Source organism: Tachyglossus aculeatus, chromosome 19 (genome assembly GCF_015852505.1).
Source record: "Tachyglossus aculeatus isolate mTacAcu1 chromosome 19, mTacAcu1.pri, whole genome shotgun sequence".
Taxonomy (NCBI): domain Eukaryota; kingdom Metazoa; phylum Chordata; class Mammalia; order Monotremata; family Tachyglossidae; genus Tachyglossus; species Tachyglossus aculeatus.
This window is the reverse complement of record NC_052084.1, coordinates 14,815,007-14,838,299: the sequence shown is the minus strand read 5'-3', so window position 1 is coordinate 14,838,299 and position 23,293 is coordinate 14,815,007. Positions and strand designations below refer to the sequence as shown.

Genomic DNA, 23,293 nt, shown 5'->3' with positions numbered 1-23,293 from the left:
TCAGTCTGGCGTGCTTTAACTCTGCCCTCTCCTGTGCCTAGTAAAATTACCTCTCCATCCTTATTGACACCCGTGCCCGTCGCCTTCACCAGTTGTTCCGGACTTTTGACTCCCTTCTCAATCCCCCCAGTCCCACCCTCCCTCATCCCTTGCCCCTAATGACCTGACTACCTACTTTATTAAAAAAAAAAAATGTAAACTATCAGGCACGATCTCCCTAAAAATCTGCTCTGCTCCTCTCCAGTCTCTCCCTCCTCCTGCCCCTTCAACAGTCCCTTCCTTCCCAGCAGTATCTCAAGAGACCTCCTGCCTTCTCTCAAAATCCACCCCCTCCATCTGCACATCTGACCCCATCCCTTTGCATCTTATCGAAACAATTGCCCCTTCCCTTCTTCCCTCCCTGACTGCCATCTTCAACTGTTTGCTCTCCAATGGCTTCTTCCCCACTGCTTTCAAACTTGCTCATGTTTCTCCCCTATCCTAAAAAAACAAAACTTCCCTTGACCCCATGGCTCCCTCCAGTTATCGTCCCATCTCCCTCCTACCAGTCCTCTCCAAACTTCTTGAACAAGTTGTCTACACCCGCTGTCTCAAGTTGCTCTCCTCCAACTCTCTCCTTGACCCCTTCCAATCTGGTTTCTGTCCCCTTCACACCACAGAAACCACCCTCTCGAAGGTCACAAGTGATCCCCTTCTTGCCAAATCAAACGGCCTCTATTCCATCCTAAATCCTTCTCAGCCTCTCAGCTGCTTTCAACACTGTCGACCACCTCCTTCTCCTGGAAACATTATCCAACCTCAGCTTCACTGAAATTGTCTTCTGATTCTCCTCCCAACTCTCTGGTCACTCATTCCCAGTCTTTTTCTGCCTGCCACTCCCTCTGAGGAGGTCCCTCAAGGTTCAGTTCTCCTGAACCTTCTATTCTCCATCTTCACCCACTTCCTTGGAGAACTCATTTGCTCCCATCGCTTTAACTACCACCTCTATGCGGCTGATTCCCAAATCTACATCTCCAGCCCTGATTTCTTTCCCTCTCTGCAGTCTCGCATTTCCTCCTGCCTTCAAGACATCTCTACTTGGATGTCCTGCAATCACCTCAACACTTAACATGTCCAAAACAGGACTCCTCTTCCCGTCCAAACCCTGTCCTCCCCATGACCTTCCCAACACCGTGGACAGCATCACCATCCTTCCTGTCTCCCAGGCCTGTAAACTTAGTGTTATCCTTGACTCCTCTCAATCAACCCACATATTCAATCACTAAATCCTGTCAGTTCAATCTTCGCATTACAAAATCCGTCCTTTCCTCTCCATCCCAACTGCTATCATGTTAATTCAAGCACTTATCCTATCCCTCCTTGATTACTGTATTAGCCTCCTCGCTGACCTCCCTGCCTCCTGTCTCTCCCCACTCCAGTCCATACTTCACTCTGCTGCCTGGATCACTTTTCTACAAAAACGTTCAGTCCATGTTTTCCCACTCCTCAAGAACCTCCAGTGGTTGCACATCCACCTCCGCATCAAACAGAAACTCCTCACCATCGGCTTTAAAGCACTCATTCATCATCATCATCATCATGAATCGTATTTATTGAGCGCTTACTGCGTGCAGAGCACTGTACTAAGCGCTTGGGAAGTACAAGTTGGCAACATATAGAGACAGTCCCTACCCAACAGTGGGCTCACAGTCTAGAAAGGGGAGACAGAGAACAAAACCAAACATATTAACAAAATAAAATAAATAGAATAGATATGTACAGGTAAAATAAATAAATAAATAAATAAAATAAATTCACCTTGCCCCCTCCTACCTCACCACTCTCCTACAACCCAGCATGCACACTTTGCTCCTCTATTGCTAACCTTCTTATTGTTTCTTGACCTATTCTACCTCACTGCAGACCTCTTACGTGTGGCCTGAAATGTTCTCCTGTTTCATATCGGACAATTACTCTCTTGCCCTTCAAAGCCTTATTGAGGGCACATCTCCTCCAAGAGGCCTTCCCTAAGCCCTCCTTTCCTCTTCTCCCTCTCCCTTCTGCGTCACTCTAACTTGCCCCCTTCATTCATTCCCCCACCCCAGCCCCACGGCACTTTTGTACAGATCTGTAATTTATTTATATTAATGTCAGTCTCTCCCTCTAGACTGTAAGCTTGTTGTAGGCAGGGAATGTGGCTGCTTATTGTTGTATTTTACTCTCCCAAGCGCTTCCTACAGTTCTCCGCCCACAGTAAGCGCTCAACAAATACAACTGACTGAATGAATGAATACACACAGGCAGAGTTGATAGCAAAGTGAATAGGCCCGGAGCCCAGGGTTGCCAGCACTGCTCAAGAACAGTTTGCAAATCCGCAAACTCCCACATCAGCCGGGAGGCACGGATATGTGCGGCCAGTTCTCTAACGCATGTTTCCGTTACACAGTTTGGATAGAGCATGCTATTGAAGGATTAAGAAATGATCATCCCATAAAGCATGACCGTCTGGATACAGCATGATCCACAAGTTGGTGCAAAGAGACGTGGGGTTGGGAAAAACGTGGACAGTTCAAGTTGCATGCAATGGAAACAACTGATAATGTCATATGATTTGGGCCCAGTGAAAAATTCAAATGCCTAAAGTTATATACCAAAGCAATGTGGGGAAAAACGGGAGAAGCAGCGTGGCTCAGTGGAAAGAGCCCGGGCTTTGGAGTCAGACGTCATGGATTCAAATCCCGGCTCCACCAATTGTCAGCTGTGTGACTCTGGGCAAGTCACTTCACTTCCCTGTGCCTCAGTTCCCCCATCTGTAAAATGCGGATTAAGACTGTGAGTCCCACATGGGACAACCTGATCACCTTGTATCCCCCCAGCGCTTAGAACAGTGCTTTGCATGTAGTAAGCGCTTAACAAATACCATCATCATTATTATTATTATGATTTACTTGCGATTAAGAAAAAAACATCAAAACCCCTACAGGGTAATTTTTCAACAATTAAACATTCTCTCATGTTCCTCCCTAATGTTCTGTATACATTATCATTACAGATCTCCTAGGCAAATAAAAAAACCAAGCAATTGTCTCATTTTTGGACCTTTACAATTTGCTTATTCCTAAAAATATTTCCAACTCTAAGTAGCATTATAGAAGGGAAGAAGCAATGATTTCCCTTTTTACGTATAAAATAGTTAACTAGATTTTTATAAATTCTTCCTCTACAGAGCTCAAACACCGGGAACTAAATAATGAATATTAAATGTCTGAATATTACCATAATGTATTGGTTAGGGGGAGTGAGAATTAAAATGTCAATCATTGTTTCGATGCTACTTAATTTGACTATACTACTATATGATGATGGTTATGTGCGCATCCAGAATTTATATACTGCAATGTCCGTTGCTCTAAGACTAAATAAGTTCCTTATGGGCAACTATTGTATTGTACTTTCCCAAGTGCTTTGAATTAAAATTAATGTGAACATCTGTCTTTACCTCTAAACTGTAATCTTGTTTTGGGCAGGGAACGTGCCTGCTAACTCAGTTGTATTGTACTCTCTTCCAGGCACTTGGTGCTTATGCTCTGCACAGACCAAATGCCTAATGAATATCACTAATTGATTGTATAGTGCTCTGCAAACAGTAAACGCTCAAAACATACCACTGATTGATTGGTTACGACTTCAGAACCAGAGAACCTGCACTTTGGGGGTTGCTGTGACCTTTACCGCCCATTAGCAACCCACTATTTTTCGGGATTCCTGCTGGGTCCGTCCACCCCCCGGAACAGCGGAGGTGACTTTTCAGGCAGAGACTTCGCCGCTGATGGCAGCTGGCTGCTGAACGCCGGCACCCGCCTACTCGCTCGTGGTTCCCACTGCCCAGACCGGAATCTGATTCACAGGGATGAGAGGGTTGACTGAGCAAACCGCCGGCGCTATTATAATTTCCTCCTGCAGATTCTCGGCCGAGGAGCCCTGTGACTGGACCGAGGCTTGCCTGACGCTTACGACGGACGGTTCTATCACCGCCGGCCCCAGCAGACATTCCCTTTTTTTGCACTACCAGGCTCAGAACCCAGCTCTCCTGATTCCACTGGACCAATAGCCGGACTAGTCTAATATAGAAGGTACTAGTCAATCAGTTCACTGCATTTCTGGCTTTCTCTTTGAAAGATTAAAAATTGGCTCTGTACTTTGTTACTGATACAAGAATGCTTTGAGTGTGGCTCTATTCTGAAAAACAAAGCAGTCACACTCTTTACCGACTGAAAGACCTGAGGTGGAATTTAGAGTCCCACTTTCAGGGAAGGTGACGGGGGAGAAATCCCGGGAGACGGATTAATCTTTCTCCCTCTTTTTAATGGCAAAAAACATGGCTCCTGCGGCTGCCATCATCACTACGATTGAATTGGGCCTTCTAGGCCACTGATGAGAAACTCCAGCGAAGCTGGAAGCCCGCCAATTTGGGCAGTCCAGAAACGTGTCGATGCCCAGACAGACAAGTTCTGACGTGGTCAGAGTTGATGCCGTCCTCCGCCACCCATGCACAGCAGACTTAATAAAGCTGGGTAACAGATGAGTGGAAGAAGGTGGCAGTAACAGAGGAAATGGCATCCCTCGCCCACCTCCTGGCTTTTTCGTTATGTGGCCCCAATCCCATTTTTTTTAGTGGTAGTTGCTAAGTGCTTACTATGTGCCAGGCACTGAACTAAACCCTGAGGGTAGATACAAACTAATCAGATTGGAACCAGTCCATATCCCACACAGGTACCACAGTCTTAATCCCTATTTTACAGATGAGGTAACTGAAGCACAGAGCCGGGATTAGACCCCAGGCCCTCTGATTCCCAAGCCCTTGTTCTTTCCATTAGGCCGCACTGCTTCTCATTCCACCACTGAATCACATTAGTGATTGACGGAAAGAATCGTTTTGTCACCTCAGTCCCAAAGACGAGGAAAAAAAAATGAAGGTGGACAGTAGTGGCAAAATTCAAAATCCTAATGCTAATCGCCTTATTTCTCAAACCAACCTGCACTTTTTTCAGGCTAGTTTCTTCACTCTCCCCAGTTTGCTCCTTCCAGTGGGACTACCTGGAAATGAGTCAGGCCTCACTCCCTGGAGGAGCTTGGGTCTGCTTGGCACTAACCCAAAACAATCCCAAAGATTAACCCTACAGACCAAAGTCCAGGCCTGTGCTAGAGTCTCTGCTGTATATTCTCACTTCATGGAACTTCGTGCTGGTAGGTCCCCAGACACACACGTCAGTTGTCTTTTACAAAGAACTGAAGCACGATACGAGGACTATAAAGCAAGCTTTCTTTGATGGGCAAAACACGGATACTACTCAGGATGGCAAGGTGAAGGACAGTTTAAACTTTGGGAGATATGGGAGATTGAAATTGTGACAACTGTCTGCTGGGTGACCTTGGACAAGTCATTTAACTTCTCTGAGCCTCAGTTCCCTCCTCTGCAAAATGGGGATTATGACTGCGCCCCTCATGTGAGACGGGGACTTTGTCCAGCCTGATTTGCTTGTATCCACCCCTGCGCTCAGTACAGTGCCTGACACATAGTAAGCACTTAACAAACACCACAATTCTTACTATTATTATGGGGACTGGACTAATCTTTCCCCTTCTTGCTGATCTCCCTGCCTTCAGCCTCTTCTCTCTTTGCTGCCTGGATAATCTAGCTGAAGCACTGACCAACACACATCTCTCCACTTCTCAAAACCCCCAACTGGTTCCCCGTCTCTCTCCACACTGAGCAAAAGCTCCTCAAAATTAACATCATGGCTCTCCACTAACTCACCCTACCTTCCCTGTTTTCTTCACCCAGTCTCTTCCCAAACTAACCTATACCTTCCGCTCTACAATTCTGCCTCCCTCCCTCAAACTGTCCCCAGAGCTCAGAACTCCCTCCGTCCCAAATCTCACACACCACGACCCTCCCCATAATCAAACTCTTCCTGAAAAGCCAGTCTTCTCCAATGTGCTTTCCTGGATTAATTCCCAGCATCCAGAGTCATGTAAACCCATCAGCACCTGCGGCACTTATGGACTTCAAAACATCAACACCTCTCAACTGCATATTTATCCTAATTACTCCATTTGTAATTATGTTTATGCCTGTCTCGTAAGCTCCTTGTGGGCAGGGAATGTGTCACTTGCTTGTTTTGTTCTACAAATGCTTACTACAGCACTTTATACCAAATACACTACCGAAAAACTGAAACTACTTCAGTTACGATGTGCAACACATCCTGCCCAAACACACTAAATATATTATTGAACGAGAGTTTTATCTTGTGCTGTTTCTTAAAATAAGTTGATTATTTTGGTTATTTATACTCTGTTTTACCTAATGATATGGTTATATATCGCTGTCTCCTTTCGATTCTAAACATCTGAAAGTCAGGGCCCTTGTGTTTTTCTTTTATAAGCTACCCCCTCAGTACTTAGTACAGTGCTTTGCATTCCCCCAAACCTTCCCAAGATGGAAATCTCATTTTCTCTGTACAGCTTTAAGACACAGGACTGAGGGAGAGTGAACCTTTACAGCCAATTTTCAAACTTTGCAGACACTAGGACTTTAGCATCAGGAAGACACAGAGATTGACCTGGTCACCTGTCAGAAACAATCTTCTATTTTGGAATAGAGAACTTTCACAGTGGAATGCTTGGTGGTATAACACATGACTGGTTGTCTCGTATGTGAAACCCAGGACTATTACTTTTGGAGTACCCTTTTATTGAAACTGTAATTTTGGCCCAAAAAGTGGGCAGGCAATCAGGGGCTGGAGGCTGCCACCTCTCCTCATTCATTCAATCGTATTTATTGAGCGTTTAATGTGTGCAGAGCACTGTACTAAGAGCTTGGGAAGCACAAGTCGGTAACATATAGAGACGGTCCCTAGCCAACCATGGGCTCCCAGTTTAGAAGGGGGAGACAGACAACAAAACATGTAGACAGGCATCAAGACCATCAGAATAAACAGAATTATAGCTATACGCTCATCATCATCATCAATCGTATTTATTGAGCGCTTACTATGTGCAGAGCACTGTACTAAGCGCTTGGGAAGTACAAATTGGCAACATATAGAGACAGTCCCTACCCAACAGTGGGCTCACAGTCTAAAAGGGGGAGACAGAGACCAAACATACTAACAAAATAAAATAAATAGAATAGATATGTACAAATAAATTAAATAAATAAATCATTAATAGAGTAGTAAATATGTACAAGTAAAATAGAGTAATATGTACAAATATATACAAGTGCTGTAAGGTGGGGGGGGCGATGGGGAGGAGGAGAGGAAAAAGGGGGCTCAGTCTGGGAAGGCCTCCTGGAGGAGGTGGGCTCTCAGTAGGGCTTTGAAGGGAGCTCCTCCGCCAGAGCCCCCATGGGTTCCGGAAAAGGCTGGAGTAAGTGGCACAGGCCACAGGTAACTGAGGTGAAAGGTGAGCCACAAAAACATGTTACCTAGCTTTTCACTGTGGGACACGAAGCAAATTCATTCATTCAATCGTATTTATTGAGTGCTTACTGTGTGCAGAGCACATGAGGAAGAGCCACATGTGGCTTGCTGACCACACCCCCAGATTGCCGAGAAAGGAGAACCCCCAAAAGGCTGAACCAGAACATTTACGGAACCGGAAGGCTCCTTCCCCGTTTGTTGTGAAGCAAACAACTCCCTTAGAAAAAACATTTTGCTCTTTCTGGCCCTGACTTAACCCTGGCATGTAAGTGTTTACTAGGTGCCAACCGCTGGGCTATCTGGGATGGTTACCAGATAATAATAATGATGGCATTTATTAAGCGCTTACTATGTGCAAAGCACTGTTCTAGGCGCTGCGGAGGTTACAAGGTGATCTTCTAGACTGTGAGCCCACTGTCGGGTAGGGACCGCTCTATATGCTGCCAACTTGTACTTCCCAAGCTTTTAGTACAGTGCTCTGCACACAGTAAGCGCTCAATAAATACAATTGAATGAATGAATGAAACAGGTTGTCTCACGGGGGGGCTTACAGTCTCAATCCCCATTTTACAGACAAGGGAACTGAAGCCCAGAGAAGTGAAGTGACCCGCCCAAAGTCACACGGCTGACAAGCGGCGGAGCCGGGATTGGAACCCATGACCTCTGCCTCCAAAGCCTGGGCTCTTTCCACCGAGCCACGCTGCTTCTCTGCTAATCGGATGAGATCCGGGCCCTGTCCCACGCGGAGCGCACAATCTCCAGCTCAGATCCGGGCCCCGTCCCACGCGCGGCTCACAATCAATCAATCGTATTTATTGAGCGCTTACTGTGTGCAGAGCACTGTACTAAGCGCTTGGGAAGTCCAAGTTGGCAACATCCAGAGACGGTCCCTATCCAACAGTGGGCTCACAGTCTAGAAGGGGGAGCCGGACAACGAAACATATTAACAAAGTAAAATAATCACAATCTACAGAGTGATCGGAACCCCTCAACTCCGGGATGTTTTTGGCCTTAACAACTGGTCCCAATCCCACAGTCGGGGTGTAAAAACCGCTTTTAGATTGTGAGCCCACTGTTGGGTAGGGACTGTCTCTATATATTGCCAACTTGTACTTCCCAAGCGCTTAGTACAGTGCTCTGCACACAGTAAGCGCTCAGTAAATATGATTGATTGAATGGGAAAACCAGCTGGACATATTAATAAAATAAAATAATCACAATCTACAGAGTGATCGGAACCCCTCAACTCCGAGATGTTTTCGGCCTTAACAACTGGTCCCAATCCCACAGTTGGGGTGTAAAAACCGCTTTTAGACTGTGAGCCCACTGTTGGGTAGGGACTGTATATGTTGCCAACTTGTACTTCCCAAGCGCTTAGTCCAGTGCTCTGCACACAGTAAGCGCTCCATAAATACGATTGATTGATTGGGAAAACCAGCTGGACATAGTAACAAAATAAAATAATCACAATCTACAGAGTGATCCAGCTGGACATATTAACAAAATAAAATAATCACAATCTACAGAGTGATCGGAACCCCTCAACTCCAGGATGTTCTCGGCCTTAACAACTGGTCCCAATCCCACAGTCGGGGTGTAAAAACGGCTTTTAGACTGTGAGCCCACTGTTGGGTAAGGTCTGTCTCTATATGTTGCCAACTTGTACTTCCCAAGCGCTTAGTCCAGTGCTCTGCACACAGTAAGCGCTCAGTAAATATGATTGATTGATTGAATGGGAAAACCAGCTGGACATATTAATAAAATAAAATAATCACAATCTACAGAGTGATCGGAACCCCTCAACTCTGGGATGTTTTTGGCCTTAACAACTGGTCCCAATCCCACAGTTGGGGTGTAAAAACCGCTTTTAGACTGTGAGCCCACTGTTGGGTAGGGACTGTCTCTATATGTTGCCAACTTGTACTTCCCAAGCGCTTAGTCCAGTGCTCTGCACACAGTAAGCGCTCAATAAACACGACTGATTGATTGAGAAAACCAGCTGGACATAGTAACGAAATAAAATAATCACAATCTACAGAGTGATCAGAACCCCTTAACTCTGGGATGTTTTCAGCTTTAACAACTGGCCCCAATCCCACAGTCGGGGTGTAAAAACCACTTTTAGACTGTGAGCCCACTGTTGGGTAGGGACTGCCTCTATATGTTGCCAACTTGGACTTCCCAAGCGCTTAGTACAGTGCTCTGCACACAGTAAGCGCTCAATAAATACGACTGATTGACTGGGAAAACCAGCTGGACATATTAACAAAATAAAATAATCACAATCTCCAGAGGGATCGGAACCCCTCAACTCTGGGATGTTCTCGGCCTTAACAACTGCTCCCAATCCCACAGTCGGGGTGTACTGTGAGCCCACTGTTGGGCAGGGACTGTCTCTATATGTTGCCAACTTGGGACTTCCCAAGCGCTTAGTCCAGGGCTCTGCACTAAATAAATAAATATGATTGATTGATTGGGAAAACCAGCTGGACATATTAACAAAATAAAATAATCACAATCTACAGAGTGATCGGAACCCCTTAACTCTGGGATGTTTTCAGCTTTAACAACTGGTCCCAATCCCACAGTCGGGGTGTACTGTGAGCCCACTGCTGGGTAGGGACTGTCTCTACATGTTGCCAACTTGTACTTCCCAAGCGCTTAGTACAGTGCTCTGCACACAGTAAGCGCTCAAAAAATACGATTGATTGATTGGGAAAACCAGCTGGACACATTAACAAAATAAAATAAACACAATCTACAGAGTGATCGGAACCCCTTAACTCTAGGATGTTTTCAGCTTTAACAACTGCTCCCAATCCCACAGTCGGGGTGTACTGTGAGCCCACTGTTGGGCAGGGACTGTCTCTATATATTTCCAACTTGGGACTTCCCAAGCGCTTAGTCCAGTGCTCTGCACTAAATAAATAAATATGATTGATTGATTGGGAAAACCAGATGGACATATTAACAAAATAAAATAATCACAATCTACAGAGTGATCGGAACCCCTCAACTCCGGGATGTTTTCGGCCTTAACAACTGGTCCCAATCCCACAGTCGGGGTGTACTGTGAGCCCACTGTTGGGCAGGGACTGTCTCTCTACGTTGCCAACTTGGACTTCCCAAGCGCTTAGTCCAGTGCTCTGCACTAAATAAATAAATATGATTGATTGGGAAAACCAGCTGGACATAGTAACAAAATAAAATAATCACAATCTACAGAGTGATTGGAACCCCTTAACTCTGGGATGTTTTCAGCTTTAACAACTGGTCCCAATCCCACAGTCAGGGTGTACTGTGAGCCCACTGTTGGGTAGGGACTGTCTCTATCTGTTGCCAACTTGTACTTCCCAAGCGCTTAGTCCAGTGCTGTACACACAGTAAAGGCTCAATAAATACGATTGATTGATTGGGAAAACCACCTGGACATATTAACAAAATAAAATAATCACAATCTACAGAGTGATCCAGCTGGACATATTAACAAAATAAAATAATCACAATCTACGGAGCGATCGGAACCCCTCAACTCCGGGATGTTTTTGGCCTTAACGACTGGTCCCAATCCCACAGTTGGGGTGTAAAAACCGCTTTTAGACTGTGAGCCCACTGTTGGGTAGGGACTGTCTCTACATGTTCCCAACTTGTACTTCCCAAGCGCTTAGTCCGGTGCTCTGCACACAGTAAGCGCTCAATAAATACGATTGATTGATTGATTGAGAAAACCAGCTGGACATATTAACAAAATAAAATAATCACAATCTACGGAGTGATCGGAACCCCTCAACTCCGGGATGTTTTCGGCCTTAACAACTGGTCCCAATCCCACAGTCGGGGTGTAAAAACCGCTTTTAGACTGTGAGCCCACTGTTGGGTAGGGACTGTCTCTATATGTTCCCAACTTGTACTTCCCAAGTGCTTAGTATGGTGCTCTGCACACAGTAAGCGCGCAATAAATACAATTGATTGATTGGTTGATTGATTGGGAAAACCAGCTGGACACAGTAACAAAATAAAATAATCACAATCTACAGAGTGATCCAGCTGGACATATTAACAAAATAAAATAATCACAATCTACAGGGTGATCGGAACCCCTTAACTCCGGGATGTTTTCAGCTTTAACAACTGGTCCCAATCCCCCAGTCGGGGTGTACTGTGAGCCCACTGTTGGGTAGGGACTGTCTCTCTACGTTGCCAACTTGGACTTCCCAAGCGCTCAGTCCAGTGCTCTGCACACAGTAAGCGCTCAATAAATACGATTGATTGATTGATTGATTGATTGATTGGGAGAACCAGCTGGGGCCGACCTAATTCCCGGGAAAGGCCAGGCTTCGTTGTGAGGCGTTGGGGGGGAGGTCGGTGAGGGCGGCCAGTCCGAGGGTCCTCCTGAGGGGGGGGGGGGGGTCGTGAAGGATTGGGGATGGTGAGGAGGAGGAGGAGGAGGAGGAGGAAGAGGAGGAGAAGGGTCTCCCCTTCCCTGTTGGGTCTCTGCGGGAGCCGCCCCGGGCTTGGGAGAAGATGGCGCCCGCGGGGGAACTGCGCAACCAGGCCTGGCGGGCCGCCAGCCCCGCCGCCATCTTAGCACCTCCCCGCCCCGCAGCCCCCCGAAACCGGGGCCGGCCCCCCTCACGGAGACCCCCACAGCCCCCGAAGGGACCCTCCCCTCACCCCCGAGATCCAGACGAACCCCCACCCCACCCCCCTGCCCCCCAAAACACGAACACAACCAACAGTCCCCCCCGGCCCCCTCCCCGGCTACGACCACCAGGCCCCCCCCCCCAGCCACCAGGCCCCGGCCTTGCCGGCCCAGGCCCGCAAGGAAAAGCCAGAATGAAAACTAAAGCCGGTCTCCCGACCCTCCCACTCCTCCCCTCCCTCCCTGCGGGACGCGGTGTCCATTTTCCTGAGAAGAAAGAAATGCGCTTCACACCCGAGAGGTTCCGAGAAAGAAATGAAAAGAAGGGGGGGGGGTGGGGGGGCAGAGAGAGGGGAGGAGATTGGAAAAGATGATTTTTCTTTCTGCCTCCCTCCTTCCCTGGCCTCTGTCCCTTTCCTCCCTGTCTCGCTGCCTGCTGTCCTCCTTCCCCTCAGTCCCCTCTGGAAGCCTGGCTCCCTCCTCTCCTTCTCCACAGCTGAGCCGGGGGGGCGGAAAACACACACACACACACACACACACAACACTAATTTTAAACCGGCTCAATCAATGAGTCATTAAAAGGCTTCCCCCCCTTCCCCTCCTCGCCATCGCCACACCACCTCTCCCTCCCCCCCCTTTTCCCCTCTGCTCTCCTGAAATTTGCATCAGCGAGAAGGAAGAAAAAAAAAAAACAACCCACCCCCCACCCCCGAGCAAGAGCCCCAGCCCCCCATCACCTCCCCCACCCCCCAGCGCCTGCCTCTCCCAGTCCGGCCCTGCTCCGCGGGCCTCCTTCTCCCCTCCACCCCTCCCGAAAGCCGCTGAACTTTGTCTTCCCGGGGCCCCCACCGGGGATGGGAAAAGGAATAAACAGTTTATTCCCCTTTTCTCCACGTCCATTAAACATCCACCCACCATCACCCACCCACAACCTCCCCCCCCAAAAAAAAACCCACAGCCTGAGCCAATAGCTCTCTGGGCTGAAACCTAATATCCTGGTTTTGGCAACTCGGTGTTTAATTTGCTCCTCTTTCTTTTCTGCCTGTCTGGAGATAGATTCCTCTCCCCCCCACCACCACCACCCAGGCCTCGCATCCCCCCCCCCCCTCCCTCGCTTTTCCCTCCCCGAAGGAAAGAGGCAGAGGAAGGAGGTTGTGGTGGGGTTTTTTTCTTCCTTGAAATTTTTATCACAAAATTATAATACACTCAAAGGGAAACTCACCGTCATGAAAAAGCAGTGCCTTGTCAACGGGGTTTCTGCGCCATCACATCAGGGGCTGGCAGGCAGCAGCAGGGGGAGAGGGGGAGAGACAGGAGCAGGAGTTTCCCAGCCAGAGGAGACAGACTACGAGCAACACACACTCACTCCGCTCACACACACCAGCACCAGGCTCCCGCTAATACTGCTGCTGCCGCTCTTGCTGCTGCTGCTGCTGCTCCTCTCTCTCTCTCTCCCCTTCATTTTCCCCTCCGACCTCTTTTTTCCCACCTTAAAACTTCGCTTCTAACGTAGAAAACATGGTTGGGTGAGGACGTTTTTATTTTGCTCGTTATTATCATTTTTTTTTTGGCTCCTGGAAGCGCTCTTCATAAACTCCACTGGGGCTAACTCTCTCGACTCTCCCGTTGTTTTCTTTTTCCCCACTTCAGAACTTAATAGTTTGCTCCGGAAATGCGATCGATTACCCTGGAAAAATGATCTAGGGCTATTTTGCCCTTCTCAACGTGAAAACTGACATTGGGGAGACGTGCATTAAAACGTAAAGCTCGTCTGGAGGAAGAACACTCCTGGACATACTTTAGCAAACCCATCCCACCATTGATTCTTTGGCTTTCTATTTCTTTTTCTTTCTCAGAAAATGCCACCTCTTCCTTAAATTTTTAAGGATCGTTCTGGTTAACCTGAACTTCCGAGGTTATTCGGTTTGGTGTAATGAACTCTACTTCCCGTTTCTCACTTTGAAGCGCCCCTGAAACCTTACCTGGGATATTTAGAACAATATTAAAATATGAAAACCTCTACCCTTTTAGAACAATATTAAAAAATGAAAACCTCTACCCTTTAATCAATCAATCAATCGTATTTATTGAGCGCTTACTGTGTGCAGAGCACTGTACTAAGCGTTTAGCACTGTACTTTAAGGAACAAGAACTGGACCTTGAGGATTTGGCGCGGAGGCAACCACACACAAAACACTACAGAACAACCTTCTCTTTTATTCTATTGGGTTTAGTCTCTTTACTCCAGAATCAATGGCTTTTTCCCCCCTTCTACAAAGTTCCCGACTAATTAAAAATGTTCAGGGTACTTCAATTTTGAAAACTCCTTTAATCTCAGGTGGGCTCACTTTTTAAAAATATTTCAACTATATTCAGACCTATTTCCTGAATGTGTGGGGGTTTTTAAAAGTTTTTTAAAAAGTGTGCCCCAATCTGCCCTGAAGGTAGCACTTGGCACGTTTTGAATATTCAATGAATATCACTATTAAAAGTCATAGTTTTTAATTCCTATAAAGTAATTTTTACCCCTTAAAAATTGTTTTCAGATTGAGCTTTATCGCTGACCTTTTGTTAAGATGCACTCTTTGATAAGTGAGAGTTTGGAAAAGACAAAACATAGATCTGGCAATCCACTTTTTTTTTTTTTGCATGTTTTCTTCCAATTTTTTCAAAGAAAGTGTTAACGGTGAGATTCACTGGTTTTTACACTGTCCCATTCTAAGATTCCAAAATTGACATTTTAAAACGGCAGTGAACAAAAGCATATTTTTCAAAATGCTTTGGTAGTTCAGAAATGCTATGAAAGATGGGTTGGCTTTTTTTTTGGCATCAAATATTTCTCAATTTTATGCAAGACCCGACTGTTTGGTAACTAAGGAATAAATGGCCATTTGTAATGTTTTGAGGTTTTATTTTTCATTTATTACGTATGTGTTGTATCATTTGATACAAAAGGTGTCTTCTCAGGGGATGCCCTCCAAATTCAATCATTGACTTCTGCAAAACACTACTCTTCGCATATATTAGCATATTTCTGCATACCTGACACTCGGGCTTTCTACTGTCTTGAGAAAGCTGTGAACACTTAAGAAAAGTATTCCTTGATTGTTTATATTCTAACTGGCACCCTACCACTCCAAATGTTTGTATTTCAAAAGAGTTATGTATACGGATTATTACAACAGCAGAGATGCCCCAAGCAGGCTTTTTATCTATTTACTTAAAACTCAAATTAAATATCAAAGGGAGTTAGAAAAACTTTTCTTCCATGTCAGCTGAGCCTCTAAAGGAATATTCATTTTAGGGTGAAGGTGAAGTTAAAAAAAAATCTAAAGTTTAAAACTATAATAATTGCGTTTATCGAGTGCTTACTAGGTGGCCCAGCACCAGGCTACGTATTAGAAGCCAAAACTCTCATTTTAATAAAAATGATTTAATTTTTACTTGATAAGGATTTCCAGCAGGCAGGCCTCCTTTCATTGACTTGAGATGAAATATTTCATTTCAAAATGTTTTACTATATTAGTATCTGAAGGAAAGGTTCTTCGGAGACTGTGAGCTTGCTCTGGGTAGGACAAGCCTGTGCTGACTCGTGTTGTACTCCTAAACCAAGCGCTTAGTAAAGTGCTCGGCACATAGTAAATGCTGAAAAAATGCCACTGATGTTGAGGTGGAAGCCATTAACGTGTATCATCGTAAAATGTGACCAGCGAAATATAGTAAATCATAAAGAAAAAGGTTTCCTCCATTCAGGTGGGGCCTCAGATTAGAATGCCCTGACCTTTTCTGATAGAAAGGTAACAGAGAAATTATTAGAATATTTACTTCCTGGGGTGAAGCAGGAAAGATAATTTTCAGGATGCCGCTAGACAAGTACACTTTGAAATCAATTTAAGGTTGCTCCTCACCTTTCCCAAGAATACAGCTTTCCTTGAAAAACTTTCTGACCTCAAAGCTATGATCATGATCCATGTGATCAATAGTGGAAATAAAAGTAGGTGGGAAAATGGCAGAACTCTTAACGATTCAAACTCTCCCTTTGACCAGCTACCAAAAATGAACACAAAAATGTAAGTGGGAAAAGAAATCCGAACACTGAGTTGGGACTTAAAAATTTGGGGACTTTATGAAAGGGAACATCAAGAAAGTGTTTTTACTCTTTATAGATAATGGATCCACAATACAATACTGGCAGGATTCCTATAGTAAATCATTTCTGTTCTAACCCCTAAATATGTCCACGGAGAAAATGGCTTCACATATCGTAATTTCTTCACATAACTGATCTCAGAAAAATACGAAAGGTGAAGGGATTTAATAGGACAATAAAGGCACATACTCTGTCATTTTGGTTGCATGCCTGAAAATAGAAATAGATTAAAAGTTCCCAGAAAAATTAAAAGTGAAAATGGCGTAGTCCCTCCCAAATGTTCCATTTGGGGAAATTGGCTTTTGGCAGTAGTGGAGAATGCAGATGCTAAAGAAACCAAACCCTGTCAATTCTACTTTACCTTCCCATCATCTCTAAAAATCTGCCCTTTTCTCTCCATCCGAACTGCTACAATGCTGATCCAAGCACTTATCCTATCCCACCTTGATAACTGCATCAGCCTCTTTGCTCGCTTCTCTGCCTCCTGTCTCTCCCCACTTCAGTCCATCCTTCGACACCGCTGCCCAGATATTTTCTTTGAAGCAAGTTCACCCCAGGTATCCCCACTCCTCAAAAACCACTAGTGGTTGCCCATCCACCTCCACATCAAACGGACACTCCTTACCATTCGCTTTAAAGCACTCAATCACTTTGCCCCCTCCTATCTTACCTTGCTGATTTCCTACTTCGCTCCTCTAAAGCCAAACTACTCATTGTACCTCGATCGCGTCTATCTCGCCACCGACCCCTTGCCCATGTCCTGCCTCCGGCCTGAAACTCCCTCCCTCTTCATATTTGACAGACGGTCATTTCAAAGCCACCTTCAAAGCCTTATTAAAATCGCATCTCCTCCAAGGGGCTTTCCCTGACTGTGCCCTCATTTCTGCTACTCCCTGTCCCTTCTACATTGTCTTTGCACTTGGATCTGTACCCTTTAGGCCGTTGATATTCACCCCACAGCATTTATGCACATACCTGTAATTTTCTTTTTAAATCACATGTCCTGAAACACAGGGACTGAAAACTCCTTGTGGACAGCTAACACGTCTACCAACTCAGTCATATTGCAAACTCCCAAGCGCTTAGTACAGCCATCCCACTCATTGCCCATCTTTGAATTTGCAAGAATATTATTTTAAAGGTACATTTTCCTAAGAAAATTTGCCAGCCTCACACTAAGTGCGTACCAAACGATGGCTTAGACGGTGCTGTGCAGACTGGACCGTGTTTTTCTATCTGCAAACCACCACATGTCCACGCCTGCCCCTTGCGCACCCTGGTATCGTATGAACACTAGCCCTGCAACACGTGGCCATGGTCTGAAGTTGGAGACGCTGCCTCGCCTTGCCCCGCGGGGCTGGACCCTAGATGGCTTAGTTAGCCTCGTAATGAACCCAGGCCTCAGCAGCCAAACCCTGAGCTATAGTGGAGGGGAAGGAGCCTGTGCCAAACCAGAAGAGCTCATTCCAGATGGCATTAGCTCCTGCCTCCGAGGTTGACCAAGGTGGGGTGCTTTGGCTGGGATCCGTCCTTCCAGAAGTCTTCCAGGACAATCGTCCTTCTACGGAAAGCTGCGCCCCGTTTGGCGGGACCCCTATCACAACACCGCACCCCCTGAAACAGCGGGGCCTACTGGATACAGCCTGGGCCTGGGAATCAGAAGGACCTGGGTTCGAATCCCGGTCTGCTGTGGGACCTTGGGCAAGTCGCTTCACTTGCCCGTGCCTCTGTTACCACATCTGTAAAATGGGGATGAAGACTGTGAGCCTCACGTGGGACGTGGACTGCGTCCAACCCGATTAGGTTCTATCTACCCCAGCGCTTAACAAATACCGTTAAAATAACCAACAACAAAAATCCCTCAAACCAGCAGTCCCGCGATCAAACCCAGGCTGATCCAGCCAGTTTTGTGTCCGTCCCCTCTGCCCTCCCAATCCAGACCCATAGGCTCTAGGCTCGGACAAGGCTTTCTTTCAGACTTTTTAAGCTTTCTTTCAAGACTTTTTAAACCACCCTGCAACCCCACATCCCATTCCCACCCTGCTTTGGGGACCTCAAGACAGAGTCCTGGCAGGTTGGTGACCTGTGGTGTCAGATGTCACCAATGCCATTAGGATACCTGTAGAATTTGGGAAGTTTCTCACTCTACCTGTAAGTTTGCCTCGTGGCCACTAGCCAATATATGTGGAAGTCCCCTAGCACAAAGATGGAAGCTCAAAGAAAGCCCACTGATAAGGTGGAGGGGGGATCATTTGCAGGCCAAGAAGACCATAACGTGGTACTTCGGGACAGGATTAAAAACATTCATATGTAACGTGACCAGACGTTGCGGCTCAGGTGGGGGCATCATGATTTGGTGGGGGGGGTGTCCATCCCAACATCCTCAAGGCCTCCGCAGGGCCCACTAAAGTCCTGCTTTGCACTTGGAAGTGCTAGGAAGGCGGTCTGACAATTGCATTGGCCTCACAGTCCGGTAGCATTTGTCTAGTGCTAAGATCATATTGGGAAGTTTTATGTTCAATACTTTTATTTTCAGCTTTCAGCCTCCCTCCGCCTAGGCCCTGCCACCAGTTTCCCCAGCTCAGGAGCAGCAGGTCCCATGTTCGGAGGGGCCTGGGCGGGGAAATGAAAAGACTCCAGAGCAAGTTGGGGGGGAGAGGGGGGAAGAAGAGGGGCAGCCAGGGGCTGCTCCAGGGATAGACTCTGAAAAGAACCTTTTTTTTTTGTCATTGTGATGACAATTCGTTATGTGATTTAACTAACTTACATACCATACATAACTTTCTGGGGGTCCTGGAGGGCCATGGTAACCAGCCAGGAGGAAGAAAGGTGCCCAGTAGGTTCCCCTCGCCTCACCTCCTCCTTTTCTGAGCAAGCTTCAGGTGGAAAGGGGCAGATTTTTACTACTTGATATTTTGGGACTTGCAGTCCCAAGAATGTCTGGGCATACTCTGTGTAGAGTCGGAACAATTTGGATGACCGGTAGACTATCGGCATACTCAGGACCTGAAACGTTTCTGAAGGATGGTGAGGCTTTGTGCCCCAACACCACGGGCAGTCACTACTACCTTCGTTCAACACTAAGGGCAGCAGGGATATGTACGTTACATGGGAGGGATCAAAATGGAGTTGTTAATGCACCAAAAAAACCCCAGATGTTTGAAAATTGGCACTTGTCCTATGATTAAGAAACCCTTTGATATTTCTCCGGAAACTGGATTTTCTGATCAGATTAACTCTGCATGGGGTGGCAGAGCTAAATATAACAAGGCATTCAACATTCCCTTTCCCTTTTTCCTTCCACCCAAACATGAATTCACCCAAGCTGATACATCAGTTTTGAGAATGTGATATAAATTAATCATGATCAATGCCAGAATAATAGTGTTTTCAATTCTTTCTTACCTAAAATGCCCAGAAGTAAGAGCTGTTGTTCCTGAACTTCACAAGCTTTCGGTCCGGCTTTTCTGAACATTGTAACTTTTAATCAAATCCATCACTAGTCATAATAAAACAAATGACCCCAGCTCCATCTAACTAAAAAACCTGTCGATGTTAGCTGGAGAAACCACAGCGCGACCTGAGGACATTTCAATCACTTGTTTTTCCCCCCGAAGGTCTGATTTCAAGATCCAGAAACTCAATGCGCTCTCATTTTTCTCTGGGCAACCAACTGAAACTTGTGTTTAGGAGCTATAAATAAACATTTGGGAAGAGGTGTTCAGATTCAACCTTTACTCTTGACACAAATAATTCTAAAGACAGATTTTGTTTCCAAGAAAATACCCTGACTCTAGGCCAAATTTCCAGGTTAAAGGTTGTCTGGGATTAACAAGACAAATTCCAAATTTAGTATGTGGAAAGTTTAAAGGAGAAACTGTCAGCTGTGGAAGATGACTAAAAAGGTGAGAGATTTGTTTTCCTAGCAAGAAATCTGATGCAAACTGTTTAAACCCTTTAGTTAGAATGCTCTAATCAAAGCAGATAATTACAGTCCTCAGTCCAACTCAGTCCAACTATCTTTTGGACAAGTCTTTGTTCCTGCACAAAACAGACTGACAAAACCTTTCACATCTTGACCATAAAACCAATCCAAAGAAACGGTCAAGGTTAAAAACTAACAAAACCCAATCACTTCCCATTAATCCCTTCTGACATTTATCTTTACCCTATTCATTCATTCGATCGTATTTACTGAGCGCTTACTGTGTGCAGAGCACTGTACTAAGCGCTTGGAAAGTACAAGCTGGCAACATATAGAGACGGTCCCTACCCAACAACGGGCTCACAGTCCCTACCCAAGCAAACCCATACACGCTATTTATCCTGTCCAATAGAACCCCAAATCTTGGATATGCTATATATTCAACACCATCATCATCATCATCAATTGCATTTATTGAGCGCTTACTGTGTGCAGAGCACTGTACTAAGTGCTTGGGAAGTCCAAGTTGGCAACATATAGAGACAGTCCCTACCCAACAGTGGGCTCACAGTCTAAAAGGGGGAGACAGAGAACAAAACCAAACATACTAACAAAATAAAATAAATAGAATAGATATATCAGCATGTTACCCCGTTCTAATAACGGAGCTTCAGACTAGGTTATTGCTAAGAAATCTTCAAGGCCTGGTGGGGCGGGAGGAAGGCTGGCGGGGGTGTAGGAATACAAGTAATAATGATATCAGGGGTATTTGCTAAACATTAACGAGTGCCCTAAGTGCTGGTGTAGATATAAGATCAAGCGCTTAGTACAGTGCTCTGCACACAGTAAGCGCTCAATAAATACGATTGATGATGATCATCAGATCCCACAGGGGGGTTCACAGTCTAGAAGGAGAATGGGTATTGAATCCCCATTAAGCAGAGGAGGGAACTGAGGCACAGAGAAGTGAAGTGCTTTGCCCAAGGTCACCCAGCAGACACGTGGCAGAGCACGGATTAGAACCCAGGTCCGGGGCCCTTTCCACTAGGTACGTTTGTCGAGCTCCTCGATTGCTAATGCATGTGAAAGGCAAGGTCAAAATCCACTAGTCTGTAAGCTCGCTGTGGGCAGGGCAGCCTGCCAACTCTGTTGCACTGACCTCCCCCAAATACAGGGAGAAGCAGAGAGGCAGCATGGCCTAGTGGAAAGAGTGGGAGTCAGAGGACCTGGGTTCTAATCCCAGCTCTGCCACGCATCTGCTGTGTGATCTGGGGCAAATCGCTTCACTTCTCTGTGCCTCCGTTCCCTCATCTGTAAAATGGGCATTAAGAGTTCGAGCCCAAGGTAGGAGAGAGGCTGTGTCCAACCGGATGATCTTGTATCTCCCCCAGTGCTTAGTGCAGTGCCTGACACATAGTAAGCTCTTAAGAAGTACCACATCATTAAGAGAAGTGGCGTGGCTCAGTGGAACGAGCCCGGTCTTGGGAGTCAGAGGTCATGGGTTCTAATCGTTGTCATCTGAGTGACTCTGGGCAAGTCCCTTATCTTCTCTGTGCCTCAGTTCCCTCAAATGTAAAATGGGGATTAAGACTGTGAGCTCCATGTGGGACAACCTGATTACCTCGTAACCCCCCAGCGCTTGGTACATAGTACGCGCTTAACAAATGCCATCAAGCGTGGCTCAGTGGAAAGAGCCTGGGCTTTGGAGTCAGAGGTCATGTGGTCAAATCCCGGCTCCCCCACTTGTCGGCTGTGTGACTTTGGGCAAGTCACTTCACTTCTCTGCGCCTCAGTGACCTCATCTGGAAAATGGGGATGAAGACTGTGAGCCCCCCGTGGGACAACCTGATCACCTTGGAACCTCCCCAGCGCTTAGAACAGTGCTTTGCACATAGTAAGTGCTTAATAAATGCCATTATTATTATTATTATTCTCTGCGCCTCAGTGACCTCATCTGGAAAATGAGGATGAAGACTGTGAGCCCCCCCATGGGCCAACCTGATCACCTTGGAACCTCCCCAGCGCTTAGAACAGTGCTTTGCACATAGTAAGTGCTTAATAAATGCCATTATTATTATTATTACTATTATTCTCTGCGCCTCAGCGACCTATCTGGAAAATGGGGATGAAGATGTGAGCCCCACCGTGGGACAACCTGATCACCTTGGAACCTCCCCAGCGCTTAGAATAGTGCTTTGCACAAAGTAAGTGCTTAATAAATGCCATTATCATTGTTATTATTATTATTCTCTGCACCTCAGTGACCTCATCTAGAAAATGGGGGTGAAGACTGTGAGCCCCCCCGTGGGCCAACCTGATCACCTTGGAACCTCCCCAGCGCTTAGAACAGTGCTTTGCGCATAGTAAGCGCTTAGTACAGTGCTCTGCACACAGTAAGCGCTCAATAAATACGATTGACTGATTAACAGATTAACAAATGCTAACATTATTACTCCTACTAGAAGGCAGGAGGGGTTGGCACCTCAGCGCCTTCGGCCCTCGGGGTTGACAGGGCGCAGCAACTGTTCAGTTGAGAGCAGTGTGGCCCAGTGGAAAGAGCGCGGGCTTTGGAGTCAGAGGTCATGGGTTCAAATCCCGGCTCCGCCAATCGTCAGCTGTGTGACTTTGGGCAAGTCACTTCACTTCTCTGTGGCTCAGTTACCTCATCTGCAAAATGGGGATGAAGACTGTGAGCCCCCAGTGGGACAACCCGATCACCTTTTATGAGAAGCAGCCTGGCTCAGTGGAAAGAGCCCGGGCTTTGGAGTCAGAGGACATGAGTTCAAATCCCGGCTCCGCCAACTGTCAGCTAGGTGACTTTGGGCAAATCACTTCACTTCTCTGCGCCTCAGTGACCTCATCTGTAAAATGGGGATGAAGACTGTGAGCCCCCACCGTGGTACAACCTGATCACCTTGGAACCTCCCCAGCAATTAGAACAGTGCTTTGCACATAGTAAGTGCTTAATAAATGCCATTATTATTATTCTCTGTGCCTCAGTGACCTCATCTGGAAAATGGGGATAAAGACTGTGAGCCCCTCCCGTGGGACAACCTGATCACCTTGGAACCTCCCTAAGCGCTTAGAACAGTGCTTTGCACATAGTAAGT

General features: G+C 46.3%; 1 protein-coding gene across 3 annotated transcripts in view; it reads right to left on the bottom strand.

Annotated features, from left to right (window-relative positions):
• The window catches only part of BICRAL (BRD4 interacting chromatin remodeling complex associated protein like), a 56,680-nt gene that overhangs the window by 30,406 nt on the left and 2,981 nt on the right, over positions 1-23,293 (bottom strand). The window contains exon 1 of one of the 3 annotated variants that reach the window (XM_038761201.1): positions 13,331-13,418. The exons of the other annotated variants lie outside the window; for them this stretch is intronic. The gene's annotated coding sequence lies outside the window, so the exon portion shown is untranslated. Of the gene's footprint in view, positions 1-13,330; positions 13,419-23,293 lie in introns of those variants that run through there. 3 annotated transcript variants of the gene reach the window in all.